General features: G+C 44.5%; 1 long non-coding RNA gene across 1 annotated transcript in view; it reads right to left on the bottom strand.

Moving 5' to 3' along the window:
- LOC116099465 overlaps nt 1-2582 on the bottom strand; it is a 16362-nt gene extending 13780 nt beyond the window's left edge. The window contains exon 1 of the long non-coding RNA XR_004122255.1: nt 2173-2582. This is a non-coding gene — a long non-coding RNA (uncharacterized LOC116099465). The remainder of the gene's footprint in view (nt 1-2172) is intronic.
- Between the last annotated feature and the right edge of the window lie 11711 nt (nt 2583-14293).

Raw genomic sequence — 14293 nt, 5'->3', positions numbered from 1 at the left:
AACCAAACCAAACCAAACCACCAAACCAAACCAAACCAAACCAAACCACCAAACCAAGACAAACCAAACCACCAAACCAAACCAAACCAAACCATGAAACCAAGCCAAGCCAAACCAAACCAAACCAAACCAAACCAAACCAAACTAACCAAGTAAAACACAAACAACTAGCAAACACAAATGTCAACTCAACACACAAACACATCACTATTCAGCCACAACTTTTCCTTTATTGTCTGTCCCCAAGATCTCATCCTAACACCAATATCTCACCATCTAACATAGTAATTTTAAAAGTCTCATAGTCTTTAAAACTTTAAACCTTTTAAACGCTGTTTCTTTAAAACACCTAAAGTCTCTTTCAAAGTTCAAAGCCTCTCTAAAACATCCAAATCTCTCTGAAATATTTAGTTCTTTGAAAATTCTAGAGTCTTTGTAAAATTCTAAATTTCCTCTAAAATTCCAAAGTTTCTTAACCAGGGGCTTCTTCTGTAAAATAAAAAAAAAAATAAATGTCTTAATAAAGGTTACTGTCGCTGTGAATAAACACCACGACCAAAAACAACTTTGGGAGGAAAGAGCTTCCTTGGCTTCTACTTCCATATCCCTCTTCATCACTAAAGGAAGTCAGGGCAAGAACTCAAGCAGGGCAGGAACCAAGAGGGAGGAGCTGATGTAGAGCCATAGAGGGGTGCTACTTACTGGCTTGCTCCTCAGGATTTTCTTAATTTGCTTTCTTATAGAACCCAGGACCACGAGCCTAGGGGTGGCACCACCCACAATGGGCTGGACCTTCTTTTATTAATCACTAATCGAGAAAATGTACTACAGGCTTGCCTGAACACAATCTTATGGAGATGTTTAAGATTCCCTCCTCTCAGATGACTCTAGCTTGTACCAAGTTGGCATAAAACTAGCCAGGACAATAACTTACATTCTTCTTAGTCCAAAGAGGAAGAACGAGGCATAGTTACAATCATATCAGAAACTAAAGTCCAGCAGTGTAAAAGGCTCAGTGTCCAACATCTGGGACTCACTTCTTTTCTTCTGGGCCTCTCCAGAATGTTCTATTTCCCTACCTGTGCCATTGTTGGTACACACAGCTTGTTTCTCAGGCTGACTCCACTCCATACTTGCTGCATTCCTTGGTGGTTGTACCATCTTTAAGGTGTGTTGACATCTCTAAAATGCTAGAGTCTGATGAAACTAGGCTGCACCTTCACCAAGAGTCTCTTCTGGGATCTCTTCAGAGGCTTGGATCTTGCTACATGATACCAGTTCTCAGCTTCTCTTCATGATTCCCCCAACCCTGGGGCATCTACTGTAACTGTGGCTTCATCTTCACCAGTGGTCCCTTCTGGCCTCTCATGGTGCCAAGCTTGAGTGGCTCTCCACGACACCTTCATGCCTTCAAATCTAGTACCACCTGCGCGATTCTTATAGCTTACAAATTTGGCTGCCAGCACAAAGTACAGCCTTGGCTCCCCCTGGCCACAGTCTTATATGCTGGCCCTGAAGAAATACTCTGGGAATACATTACTTCAGTCACATTGTCTCTTATCAGTCACAGCTAAATTCTCAGCTTCCAGCTTCAGCTGAATTGTATACAGTTCAGTTTCCCAGTAAACCCAAAATTTCAATTTAGTGCTTTTTAATTCAAAGTGTCACTCAACAGCCCTGATAGAATATTTACTTCTCTCTGAAATATGCAGTGGCATCCCCAGCCATGAGTTACAAAGTCCTTCTTCATCTTCCCCAAAACATGGGAAGGTCTGTCAAAATAGCCCACCCTCTGGTACCAACTTCTGTCTTAGCTAAGGTTTTTCTCACTGTGAAATAACACCATGACCAAAAGCAACTTGGGGAGGAAATGATTTGTTTCATTTTATACACACACACACACACACACACACACACACACACACACTTTCACACACATACATGCACACACATGATCACACACATACTCACATAGACTCAGTCATTCTCTCACACACACTCACATATATACTCACACACACACACACACACACACACACACACACACACACGCACGCATACTCTGAGAAGGCAGTGTCAGTGTGAAAGATGAAGACTTGAGTCACAGGTAGTAAGGCTAGAAATAACAGTTATGGCTATGCCATGTGTTCTATCAAGCTCAGCAATACTTACAAGCAAGGGAAGCAGAAGAAAATCAAGAAAGCCTCGGTCCCCAGAGTTCCCTCCTGGCATGTAAAGCCTTTACTCCTTCATGTACCCTTGCCAGGCAGGCTCTCTGCCGACAGAACCAGGCGAGAGAGGGAGAGAACCGGGTCCAGCAGAGCCTTTCTCGAGCCTCTCTCTCTCGGGGTTGAGCGGGATGGTGAGTGTCCTGGCTTGGATCTCCTGCCTCCGGAGAATAACCAACCAAGCCAGGAGTCTGTCCAAGCAGAAACTCGTTTTATTGTATCAATCTTTTCTTTATAAAGGGCTGAGAGAGGAGGCAGAGTTTTCTGCTGAGGTGAAATGATGTAGGGGGAGGGGAAAGTTGATGAAGGGTATGGGGTGACTAACTGAACCAACAGCTACAGTTACTCTACGTCAGCAGGAGCTAGGCAAAGGCAGGCTTAAGCAGGTTGTGCTGAGTCACTCCAGTAAGGAAATGATTGAGACAGTTTACAAAACTCGAGCCAGGCTCAGGTTTGTCCTCAAGGCCCAAATCAGGGCCAAATAGAGCCCAACATACCCTGAACTCTCCCATGTGTCTATTAGGTAAGAAGACAGAAGTGGTCCTCTGCTATGTGCATTTCTGGCCCGGGGATGAGTCCCTAGAAACAGCAACTATTTTAATGATGGGCACAAGGCAGGGACATGATGTGGAGGCAGAGAGAGCAGCCCAGGTGATATGCCTGACCTGTAGAAGAAATGTTGGTAGGCAATGTGCTCAGAGATAGAGTCAGAGAACATGGCTTATCCCAAGCCAAGGATGAACAACGAAGGCACACTGGGCATGTCAGGTCAAGGAGAATGCCTAAGTGAGGCACTCTGCAGGAGACACAGGGCAAAATGACCATGCAGGAGGTCACGATGACAGAAGACATGTCAATCAGTCTTCAGTGATCTCCCAAGCAGTGAGGCTGGGGCCTAGCCTAATCGAGCGACAGAGGAAGGGACTAACTCTCCAGTGCAGCATGTCTGAGCATCCTTTTGAGTCAGCTCCCAGGGTGGGGAGCAGGCGTGGAGAATGGTCTGGCAGATGCCGTGCCAGCACTCATCCTTAGCTTCTTCATGCTCAGTATCTATTCCACCCTTCTCCAGACCCAAGAGGGAAGATTTCACATCTTCCTGACTCCAGCAATTAGTTCCACTTCTCACTGGGCCTGTCTGCTGATCTGCTGCATACCCTGAGGGGTCCCCTCCTCAAGTCCTAAAGATACAAACTCAAGTCTATTGACTCCTGCTGTCTCTGCTCCTTCCTTTGGGCCCTATCACCTTCTGGAGTGGGCTGGATTCACAGTTGTTCTGACTGAAAAAAAGATGTGATTTCACACATTCCATTTACCCATCCAGCTTCTTGTCCTTAGAACCTTCCATGAAGACCTTTTGAATAAGTCAGCTGAATTCTAATGAGGCAGAGGCCTTAAATTTTCTTAAAGGGTCCGTATACATTTTTCTCTTGTCAAAACTCTGATTTGAGACAGATCGGTTCCTAGTCAGATAGTTTCTTGGGCCTGTCATGACCTGGACATCAATGAAGGCGGATCTATTAATCACGCCTCACCCTTTGTACTGCCCCCACTCCTGGAATCCATTCACCTCCTTTTCTTGAGCCAAACTGCTTTTTTTCATCAATGGTTTATTGTTCTCTCCCCCCCACCCCTTTATCTTCGGAGGAGAACTTGTGGGCATGCCTGGTGATTATTTCCTGTTGGAGTATCCACAACCTGGAGACATTCTTGTACTTTATTTTACAAACAGTAGCTTCCAGGGTCTTGCATTTCTCCCAAACAGGGAGACAAGGTAAATGCAAATGTCCCAGAAGCTTTAACAAGCAACAGTGTGGGTAGAGCCTATGATTTAGCCATGAACAGACCAGGTACTTTATGGCAGAACAGAGCACACCCTTCATTTCACAGTGTCCGGACTGCTCCATGACTCAACCACCAAGTTAACCAAAGTTCACCTGTTGACTGGGCTTAGGGCCATAGTTTAGTTGGTTTCTGCAAGGCTAATCTTTCAGGAAAATTGCTCATGTAGAGAGGAAATCTGTCCATGGACCTTCCATGATGCCTAGTCACACTGAGCCTTCTCTTCTCCTGGGAAGCTTGTCCCCAGTATTTGAACACATCACCCGTAGGGAAGACACACGATGGGATCCCAGCTTGAGGTTCTTCCTGGGTTCATAGGCGAGGATGAGAGTATTCTCCAGAATTCCCAAGCAGGGTCATGTCTTTGGAGGAAAAAGTATGCTGTACTTCACACAGTGCTCTTCCTTAGGCATCTATCTGCCTACACTAAAATCCTACACAGTTCTGAGGAGAAATCTTGGGCTCCCAAGGAGGACCTATCAGATGGGAGTGTTTGATAATGAAGACAGAGCACAGGAGGAGGAAACCTCCTCTGCTGGCTTAGGATTTTGGAGAAGAGCTGGAGAAGAGTGAAGAAAAGCATTTGTTCTGGTGTGATCTGAACAGGGACTCAAACATATCTAGATGTGTGAGTTTCTGCCTGAATTCTCTGTATGTGGAACACTTTTGCCTGCTTTCTGATGATGGGGGCTTTGCACAAGGCTGGGTCACCTGGAGATCCAGGCTTGGGTTCTTATTTGGGAGAGAGGCTAAGCACAGAGATTGTAGGCTCACCATGATGGGGAAGCAGCTACCTCAATCGAAATGCTTGGGCTCTAGGCCTTAGGCCATGTGCAGGAGGAGAGCGAGGTGGCGCCTTGGGTGGCTATGCAGTCAGTGGGCTCCAGGCCTTAGGCCATGTGCAGGAGGAGAGCAAGGTGGCACCTTCGGTAGCTATGCAATTAGCAGAGCTGGCAGAGGGAATGCTGAGCCTGGCTGGGTTCAGAAATGAAAGACTGCCACTCCATTCTCAACTGGTAGCTAGCACTAGGCAAGAACTGCTTCGGAGGCTTCAGCATCTGCTTAAGGTTGTGGAACTTGTAATCTTCCTTCTGCTCTGTTAGATTACATGACTTCTCCACACTCATTTCTAGAGAGCTCCTTAGAGAGAAGCTGGAAGATGGTCATAGGAGGCTGGAACAGTTACCCTTCCAAGGCTGTGCATTACCCGAAGGGAAGTTGACACCATAGAGCAGGAGCTATAGGCGCAGTACAACAAAGTGGGGCTTCTGATGTGTCAGAGTGTGGATTCCTCCTGGGGCTTCCAATGTGTCTGAGTGTGGATTCCTCCTGGGGCTTCCAATGTGTCTGAGTGTGGATTCCTCCTGGGGCTTTCGATGTGCTGGAGTGTGGATTCCTCCTGGATACTCACGTGCTGGAGTGTGGATTCCTCCTGGATACTCATGTGCTGGAGTGTGGATTCCTCCTGGGGCTTCCAATGTGTCGGAGTGTGGATTCCTCCTGGGGCTTTCAATGTGTCAGATGTGGATTCCTCCTGGGGCTTCCAATGTGTCGGAGTGTGGATTCCTCCTGGATACTCATGTGCTGGAGCTTTGGTCTAGGGTACTTCCTTCCTATGAGCATTGGTGCAGTTCTCCTGGGACTGGATGAGATGGCGAGGTTTGTTGTAAAGTAAGTTGTGCCTTCTTGGTGGTTTTCTTGTTTCTTCTTTGGCCATGGAAATCCTTTCTATCAGGAGCGCTTCACCAGAAGCTGAGCAAATGCAGGCACCATGCTTCTGGGTTCCCAGAACCTAACGCTAAAATGAACCTTAAAAAATATTTGCTACCAAGTTTTAGGCATTCTGTCATAGGAACAGAAAGTGAGACCAAGTCTATTGTGGTTTGAATATGCTTGGCCTGGGAGTGACACTATTAGGGAGTAGGTGTGGCCTTGTTGGCGGAAGTGTGTCACTGTGGGAGTGGGCTTTGAGGTTCTCATGCGCAGACTCTGCCCAGTACGGAATAGACCCTCCTGCTGGCTGTCTTCAGATCCAGATGTAGACTTTTTAGTTCCTTCTCCAGCACCATGTCTGCCTGCACACCGCCATGTTTGCTGTCATGACGATAATGGACAGAACCTATGAACCTGTAAGCCAGCTTCAGTTAAATATTGAGTTGCCTGGGTCATGGTATCTCTTCATAGCAATGGAAACCTTAACTACTAATATACACCCCACAGAGTAACTATTTGTTTGCTGTCTGTTCTGTAATGTTTGAGACAATGAACTTGGAATGCCAGGTGTTGGGAACTTTCCAGAAGCAGGTTTCGATCAATTACCCCTTTTGTACCCTGCCTCCAACCATGCTTTCTAGATGATGAGGTATCAGTGTTGGAGGCCGCTCTCGGGGCTGGTGGGTTTTAGTTTGCTTGTCCCTAGCCCCTAGACTTCACATTCACTTCTGCTTCCTTCTTTCTGGGGGCCAGAGATCATTCATTTGCTCTTGGGACAAGCTTGACAGTCACTCCCAGGATGTGGCAGGTTGACTGGGTTACTTCCTTTGTTCTGTCTTGCTGGGGGCTTGGTTCTCCTGGGGCTGCCTGGGATTGTGGGGGAGTTGGAGGCCTCTCAGACCTCAGGTCTGGCCTTCTTTTGGAGCAGTGACTAGAGGTCATGTGATTGCCAATGACTGGCAATTAAACACTGCTCTTTTCCATCAGGCTTCTCTCTGGGTATGCTCCTCACTCTGAATTATTTCATGGGATGGTGGCTATGACTTGGGGAAGGTTTACTGTACTACTGGTCCTCAGGATTGCCATTTTTAGAGGGTCTACTTGCCATATCTCTCCCCTTTGGCATATGGGACCACCTCACCTCTCACCCGGATCCTGGAGCTGGCAAGGGAAAGGCCAGGAGCCCAGTGTTTGGGAATGGGATTTGCTTATAAGTCCAGCTCTGCTTTCTGGGCTGTGACTTGACAGGCCACTTACACTTTGTCTCAGATTTCCCCATCATACCAGCCATTATTATTCCTCTTACTTTTATTCTGGCAAAGGGGGCATGTGACAAGGTGAAGCCCAATGCCTGGACAGGATTTTGGGGTGACATACACAATATGATGACAGGAGGGGGCCACTATCACTTGAGGGACTTGTGCTCAGGCTCAGATCTGCAGAGAGCAACCCAGAAAAACCAGCAGGGAGAAGCGGTAGGAAAGAGAGCAGCTGAACACCAGTGAGTTGTAAGGAATCCTCAGGTTCCCAGGAAACAGCCTGAAGATCACCCAAGCCCCAAACTGAGTCTTCCAATCCCTGGGCCTCTCTTTCAGGCACTTCCTGCTCAGCTAGGAAGTAGTCTCCGAGTATAGGAAGCCTAATCTACAGGGGATGTCAGGAATGTGTCTGAACACCTTCAGGTGATAGCAGGCAAGAAAAGAGACATGGAGCTGGTAGGTTCTGATTTCCTGGCTCCCTGAACTTATGCAAGTCTGTAGATTATTCCTTTAGTTTTTTTTTTTCTTCTGCACATTTTTTCTTTTCTTTTCTTTTTATATTTTATGTATTTATCTTAAAAATTAAACTTCAGCAAATTACACATCACAAAGTATAGAATATTTACTTTGAAAAGGTGTAGAAACAACTTCTTAGACAGGAAAACAAAACGTAGATACAACTGAACTGTAGATTGTTTCTTTTCTTTTCTTTTTTTTTAACATTTATTTATTTATTTATTATTAGATATTTTCTTTATTTACTTGTCATATGATTTCTCCTTTCCCAGTTTCCCCTCCATAAAAAAAAAAAGAAACAATTTAAGTTCAGTTGTATCTACTTTTTTTTATTCCTTTAGTTTTTAAGGTCTGGACCTGGACAGCAACATCGGCTCAGTTATGAAAACATTTTTTGGTACCTTAGTGTTCCATACAGGAAATATCCTTGCAAAGTGAAGATAAATTAGAACCGGTTTAGATTTTGAGATGATTGCTGTCAAGTGGGGGAGACTAATGTGGAAAATAATAATCAAATCATCGGAATTTGTTCCAAACATGGGGGTATTTGAGTAGTAGTGGCAGAAGAAAGAAATAATCAATTTGGCAAATAGTTTATAAATAGCAAACTATTAAAAATATTTTTAAAGTTGCAGCTGCCACTTAGTAGAGGGTGATGGGGTATCCAGGGGAAAGAGATGGAGCAAGACTCTTTATCACACAACCTTTCAATGCATTTCTACTTTGACATTTAAAATGAGAATATTTCCAATGGAAAAGAAACATAATAAGTTCCCAGAGCGCTTAGGGACTGTGACTGTCTCACATCTATGTACACGCTGGGAATATATTATTTACAATGCCAAAAGACAGACATGCTGAATTTATTGAGCAAAGTAAAGAGAAAATAAAGTTTCCCGGAGTATTTCTTGAAAACACTTGGGATCCAGTGCTGTGTATGCCAAACACTAATATGCTGGATAAAATAAATATGTGGACAGAAACTGTGAGTTATGTCTCTTGACCAAAAATATCTTCTTGATTTCATACATATAGATCTTATTCAAAACTTGTTTGTATAATTTTAGAACTGGATGAAGGAATGATTAAAAAAATAGAGCTCCGTCTCATTGGAAGTCAAGCTTTGTGCTATGTGAATGGTCTGTCTCCTCCCAGAAGCTGGACATTTGGGCTGATGGAGAGCCTTACAAAGAGATGCATCCTGCACTGATCCCTTGATGGCAGAGAGGGTATGGGGAACACCTGTCAGGTAGTAGACAATTTCCATCAGAGTACGGGGGAACATGGGGTATAACCAAGTCTGAGGTAAATACTCTCCAGACCTTTTCTGCAAACAAATGGTAAGTGCAAAGTAAGGCTGACACCCCAAGATCTGGCAATTAAAAAAACAACAACTGAGCTCCAATAATTTCTAAAATCCAAAGCTAGCATTGTCATTGGTGGGGAAGTCCGACAAACGGGCCTAGAGTCATGTAGAGCCAGCCAAGCCAATCTGCCACTGGCCTTTGCAAGTGAGCTCTCATTTAGGAACGAGCATCTCCATGGCGACGGATGCATGGATCAGAGTGCTCAGGTCATGGGAGGTTGGATGGGGAAATGCATGTGTGTGTGTGTGTGTGTGTGTGTGTCTGTGTGTGTGTGTGCACGCGTGTGTCTGTGTGTACATGTGTGTACGAGCATGCGTGGCTAGTGGAGAGCTTGACCTCAAGTGTAAGGAATTTGTTTTTGCTGTAGACAATGGGAGCCTGACAGGCTTTCAGCAGGAAGCCATGTGATCGGATTTCTGCTTTAGAAATCAAGGCTAGTGTTTGAAGTTCTAGAATAAGGTTCTCAGAGCTTAAAAGGACATTGATTGTTCTTCCCTGAGCCCTATCTTCTCTAAGCCCCTGTCAACATCACCAAACCCTTCATTTGAAAGCAGAAACAGAACAAAGACAAAGAGTATAGTCTCAGTGCTTCCGTTCCTGCCTGGTTCGCCATCAGATGTCTAACAGATACATTGTGATCATTGGAAGCACGGGCTCTCTTCTGAGTCTCAGGGGCAGCCTGAGTCTTTGCCACAGGACAGCCTTCTGGGCTGACATCTGTTGACGCACTCTTGTCTTTATCCCTTTGACTGGACTTAACCCAAGGCATAACTGTGAGGTTGATAACACCTGATTTTAGTCTCAAGACAATTTGAATTTAACATTACTTAGTTACAAAAGAAATTTTAATGAAAACAAGTGATAAAAATATGCATATAGAGGGAAAGAGGAGTTGAACTTACAGGTGTCCAGTCTCAATTCTCAAACTAAAATGCCATCCACAAAAAGACCCAAGGAAGATTGAGATCCGGGTGACTAGCTGGGTACAGAGCTAAGACTGGGCAACCTAGTCCTAGGGTCCTTTTGCCATGGCAGGAGGGGCAAAGAGCTAGGCACAGAGTTAGGGGCTCAGGGAAAGGATAGAACACACCATGTGTGTGGCATTAGTTTCTCACAGTAGCTGCTTATATGCTTGGGAAATTTCGTCACGCACTCACTCACTCACTCACTCACTCACTCACTCACTCACTCATTCACTCATTGATTTAGCAAATGAGATCACAGTGTGGCTCCTGAGCTGTATGCTATGATAAAATTAAGGTCACAGGTCAGAGGAGTCCCATTTTTATTTGAGATCTCTCTCTAATAAAGGAGTATTATGCTTACTTCTACAGATGGTCAACATACTACTTTTCTCCATTTATTTTTAATGTATTCCTTTTCCAGTTTAGTCTCAGTAGTTTTCTAGCCCCGGCACGTGCAGGCATCTACATTCTTTTCCTCATACCAAATCTATAAGGAAGAGCTGTAGCAGCAAATTGTGTTAGTTTTAATGAAATTCTCCACTCTCCCTGGTGAGAGAATTTAGCCAGTCTCTGGGGTGAGGGCTTGTTTCCCTCCCCATGCCCCTTACCTTTCCCTGACTATGTACTCGGCCTCACATCTGCCCACAGAGCACACCAACCTTTCTCTTATTACTTCTCAATTCCGGCATGGCTTGACAGTAGCTCTGTTAGCTCTTGCAGCTCTGAATGTATCTAGGCACTTTGTGGTTTAAATTAACAGTCGACGCTCTTGTGGACACTGTACTCTGTGTTGGCTGGTGAGCTCGTCTGAAGGTTTAGCTGGGCCGGACTCATAGATTGACTGGGCCATTGTTCTGTATAGTGTTTTTGAAACTCAATGACTGATCTGTTCTCACTTCTTAAGTGTCTGTATGTCTCATACACAGCAACAGAGTTCCAAGAATTTGTCCCCAAGAGCCATGGGAAAGCTTCGAGTAAGGCTCCTGATGATCCAGTGTCAAAACTCACAGGGTCACTTCCTGCAACATTCTGGAGCCCAAGCAAACCACTCAGATCAGCCCAGATTGAAGGGGAAAGATGACAGAACCCACTTCTCACTGTGCTTAAGGAATGTGGCTATACATGATCTGCCACAAAAGGTGGCTGGGGCAGGACAGCAAGATGAACGGGGATTATACAGAGCAACTCAGTCTGAGAATCATTTCAGAATGAGTTAGGGCAACCAAAAAAAAAAAAAAAAAAGAGTAAATTAAATCAGTGAGAGGCTGGTGATGTAGGTATCCAGGGACCAGAAGGACTCCATCTGCATCTTTGAAGACTCATGTCAGTACTCGGGCAGGACGCAGTTAGATCCTTAAGTGATAACAAGTGCTTACTAACTTATAAGTCTATCTATCTATTTATCTATCTATCTATCTATCTATCTATCTATCTATCTATCTATCTATCTATCTATCTGCCATCCATCTACCCACCCATCCATCCATCTAAATACTGGCTCTTGCACCCACTGCTCATCTAGCTATATATGGGTTAATTTAACAGGTATTTATTGGGGTTCTAGAGCTAAGGTCTCTGGGCCACTAAATTTTTATTCTCATAAGAGAATGTTAGACTTTTCCATGCAGTGTTATGAAGAAAACACAATGGTAAAAGGATTAATAGTGGGGTAGGGAGGGACCTTCATTATTTTTTCAAGATAGACAGTGATAGCTGGAGCATGATCAGCATTTGTCCAGAGGAGAACCTTCCAGGCAGAGATGAATATGGGTTACGAATATTCTTGAGCTGCTCAAGGAGCAGAAAAGGAGAGAGTGACTGAAGCCCTGGGGCCAGGGAGGGATTATAAGGAGAGAGCTGATGATAATAGTGGCAAATACAGAGAGTAAAAGGACTCTGTCTACCTGGGGACAGCTGATACTCACAGTCCAGTGACAGGCTAATTGAGTCTTGAGAGAGAAGAAATTTTCTTAGGTTAATAAATATATAATGAGATAAGAAAACACAACATGGGGTAAGCCATAAATTCTCAAATAAGTTTTAGATGGTAGCACTGATCTTGAGAGAGATGAGTTCATTTTGCAGCTTCATGAGACACCAATGTGAGAATGTTGAAATGCTACCCAAAAATCACCCCATTCTCCAGTGAAGGTTTTGTGTGATGATTTTATTGTTATGGTCTCAGAACTCTATTCCTGTTCTTTTGTCTTGATTTTGCAGAGACATCTCTCCTGCAGCAGCCAGACTGGTCCTGTGAGCTAGTGTGGGGCCTGCAGCTTCCTGACCTGGGTGCCAGGCATAAGCTTGCCCATCAGTGGTCACAGCACACGGCTGTGTTGGAAGTGCCTTGGGGCCTGGAAGTGGTGGCCAAAGGCTTTAGGGACAGAAGCTCTGGAAAACTGACCAGTGGCTCAGGCCTGGGCCCACTACTCAAGTTCTCTTGTTTTTACTTCATTTTTGTCTATACATGCTTTCTCAAAAACACAACCCGGTCTCTCTATATCTCCATGCGTGCTATTTGGAGTTGAGCGTGGAACTGCCCTGCAGTGACTCAGTCTCCTCTGTGCCTGAGCTCACACACACACACACACACACACACACACACACACACACACACGTTCTTATTATTTACACTCTGCTTGATTTCCTCTTTTCTCTTGGCCTGACTTAAAGATGTTTGTCTGTTTTTTAAAAATAACCAACTGTTTATTTGACTTTCCCCATGAAGTAATTTCCTCCTATATTATTTGAATGTGTGTATTTATAATTTTCTTATTGATTTTGGATAGTTTTATTATTTTGATATAACCTTTATGTTGAATGTTTAACTTGTTTACTTCATTATTTTTCACTTCTAAGAGGCATTTCCATAAATTTTCCTCTGTGTGCCACACTGAATGAACTCTAGAAGTTTCTGGATGGAGTACCTTGATTGCAATTCAGTTTTAGCTTTGTTTCTATGCTTAGTTCTGGCTTTATTTGGACACCCAAGCAAAACACTGTTGTCCACCCTTTATTACTAACTTTGGGCTTCATTATATTGTGTAGAGAGAGCATTCTAAAGATTTTCAGTCTTAAAAATTACATTAAGAATTTTTAAAGCCTCCAATGTTAATTTTTGGGTCTTCCAAAAACATATGATAGAATCAATGATACCTGTAGAATGTAGTAACACACACTGCCATATGATACATAGCCATGTACTGGCATCTGCATGGAGTGATTCCAGGATCCCATGGATCCCCAAGTGATCAGATGCTGCCCAGATGTAGTGTTTGTATATAACCTCCACACATCTTCCTGCATGCTCCAAGTCATCTCTACATTGTTTATAATAGCTGAAGGCAATGCGGATGTTGTCTAATCAGTCAGGCACTGGGGAGGGCTGAGGTAAGCATGCAGCCTAATTTCAATGTAGGGTCAGAAGTCTGTAGTTTTCAGTTGGTAACGTGACGCAAGCATTTTCCCACTACTTTCATCTTTCCCATTTACTCACTGCACATCCACAGGCTAAAGTAGTGATCTTTAATTAGGACTGAAGTTAGCGGAGGCCAAACCTGTGGAAGACCTGCAATTCCAGCTTGTCAGGAAGCAGGGGCCGGAAGACCACAACTTCAAGGCCTGTTTGCACCGTAGAGTAAGTTCAAGGCCAGCTTGGGTAACTGAGCCAGACCCTGCCTCAAAACAGCAAAATTGAAAAACGGGCCATGAATGTGGTTCAGTGGTGTAGCACTGATCTGCTGCCTACTACCTTTATTCATGCACACATGTATGCACACACACACACACAAATGCATGCACACATGCACATATCCATGTACACATATGCACATACACAAAGACACATATACAAATGCATGCACACATGTACACACACACACACACACACTTAACAGTTGGCAGAGGTTTAGCCTTTCTTATCATGCAGCAGCACAGCAGCATCCCCACTCATATAAATGCAAAAAGTTTCTTCCATGTTAGTATGAAGTCAGTTCTGCCCATTCAACCTGGCATCTTCTCTGGCAGCAGCTGACTGACAGGGTGTGGTGAGAAGAGTCTTGCAGGAGAGCTGTAAGGCAGGTCACTGGGAATGGAGAAGGTGTTCATATTTGGGACAAATGACAGAGGCAGGGAGGTGCAGGGTTCACCTGAGGAACAGCCTCGCATGATCCTGAATGAAGGTTTTGGGGGTGAAGCTGAGCAGCCAGATGGATGCAGGTTTTTTTTTTTTATTTTTTTATTTTTTTAAAGGAGTTTACTGCTGGGCAGTGGTGGTGCAGGCCTTTAATCCCAGCACTTGGGAGGCAGAGGCAGGCGGATTTCTAAGTTCAAGGCCAGCCTGGTTTACAGAGTGAGTTCCAGGACAGCCAGGGCTACACAGAGAAACCCTGTCTCGAAAGACAAGC

Source organism: Mastomys coucha, unplaced genomic scaffold (assembly GCF_008632895.1).
Source record: "Mastomys coucha isolate ucsf_1 unplaced genomic scaffold, UCSF_Mcou_1 pScaffold20, whole genome shotgun sequence".
Taxonomy (NCBI): Eukaryota; Metazoa; Chordata; class Mammalia; order Rodentia; family Muridae; genus Mastomys; species Mastomys coucha.
This window is presented reverse-complemented; position numbering and strand designations above follow the sequence as displayed.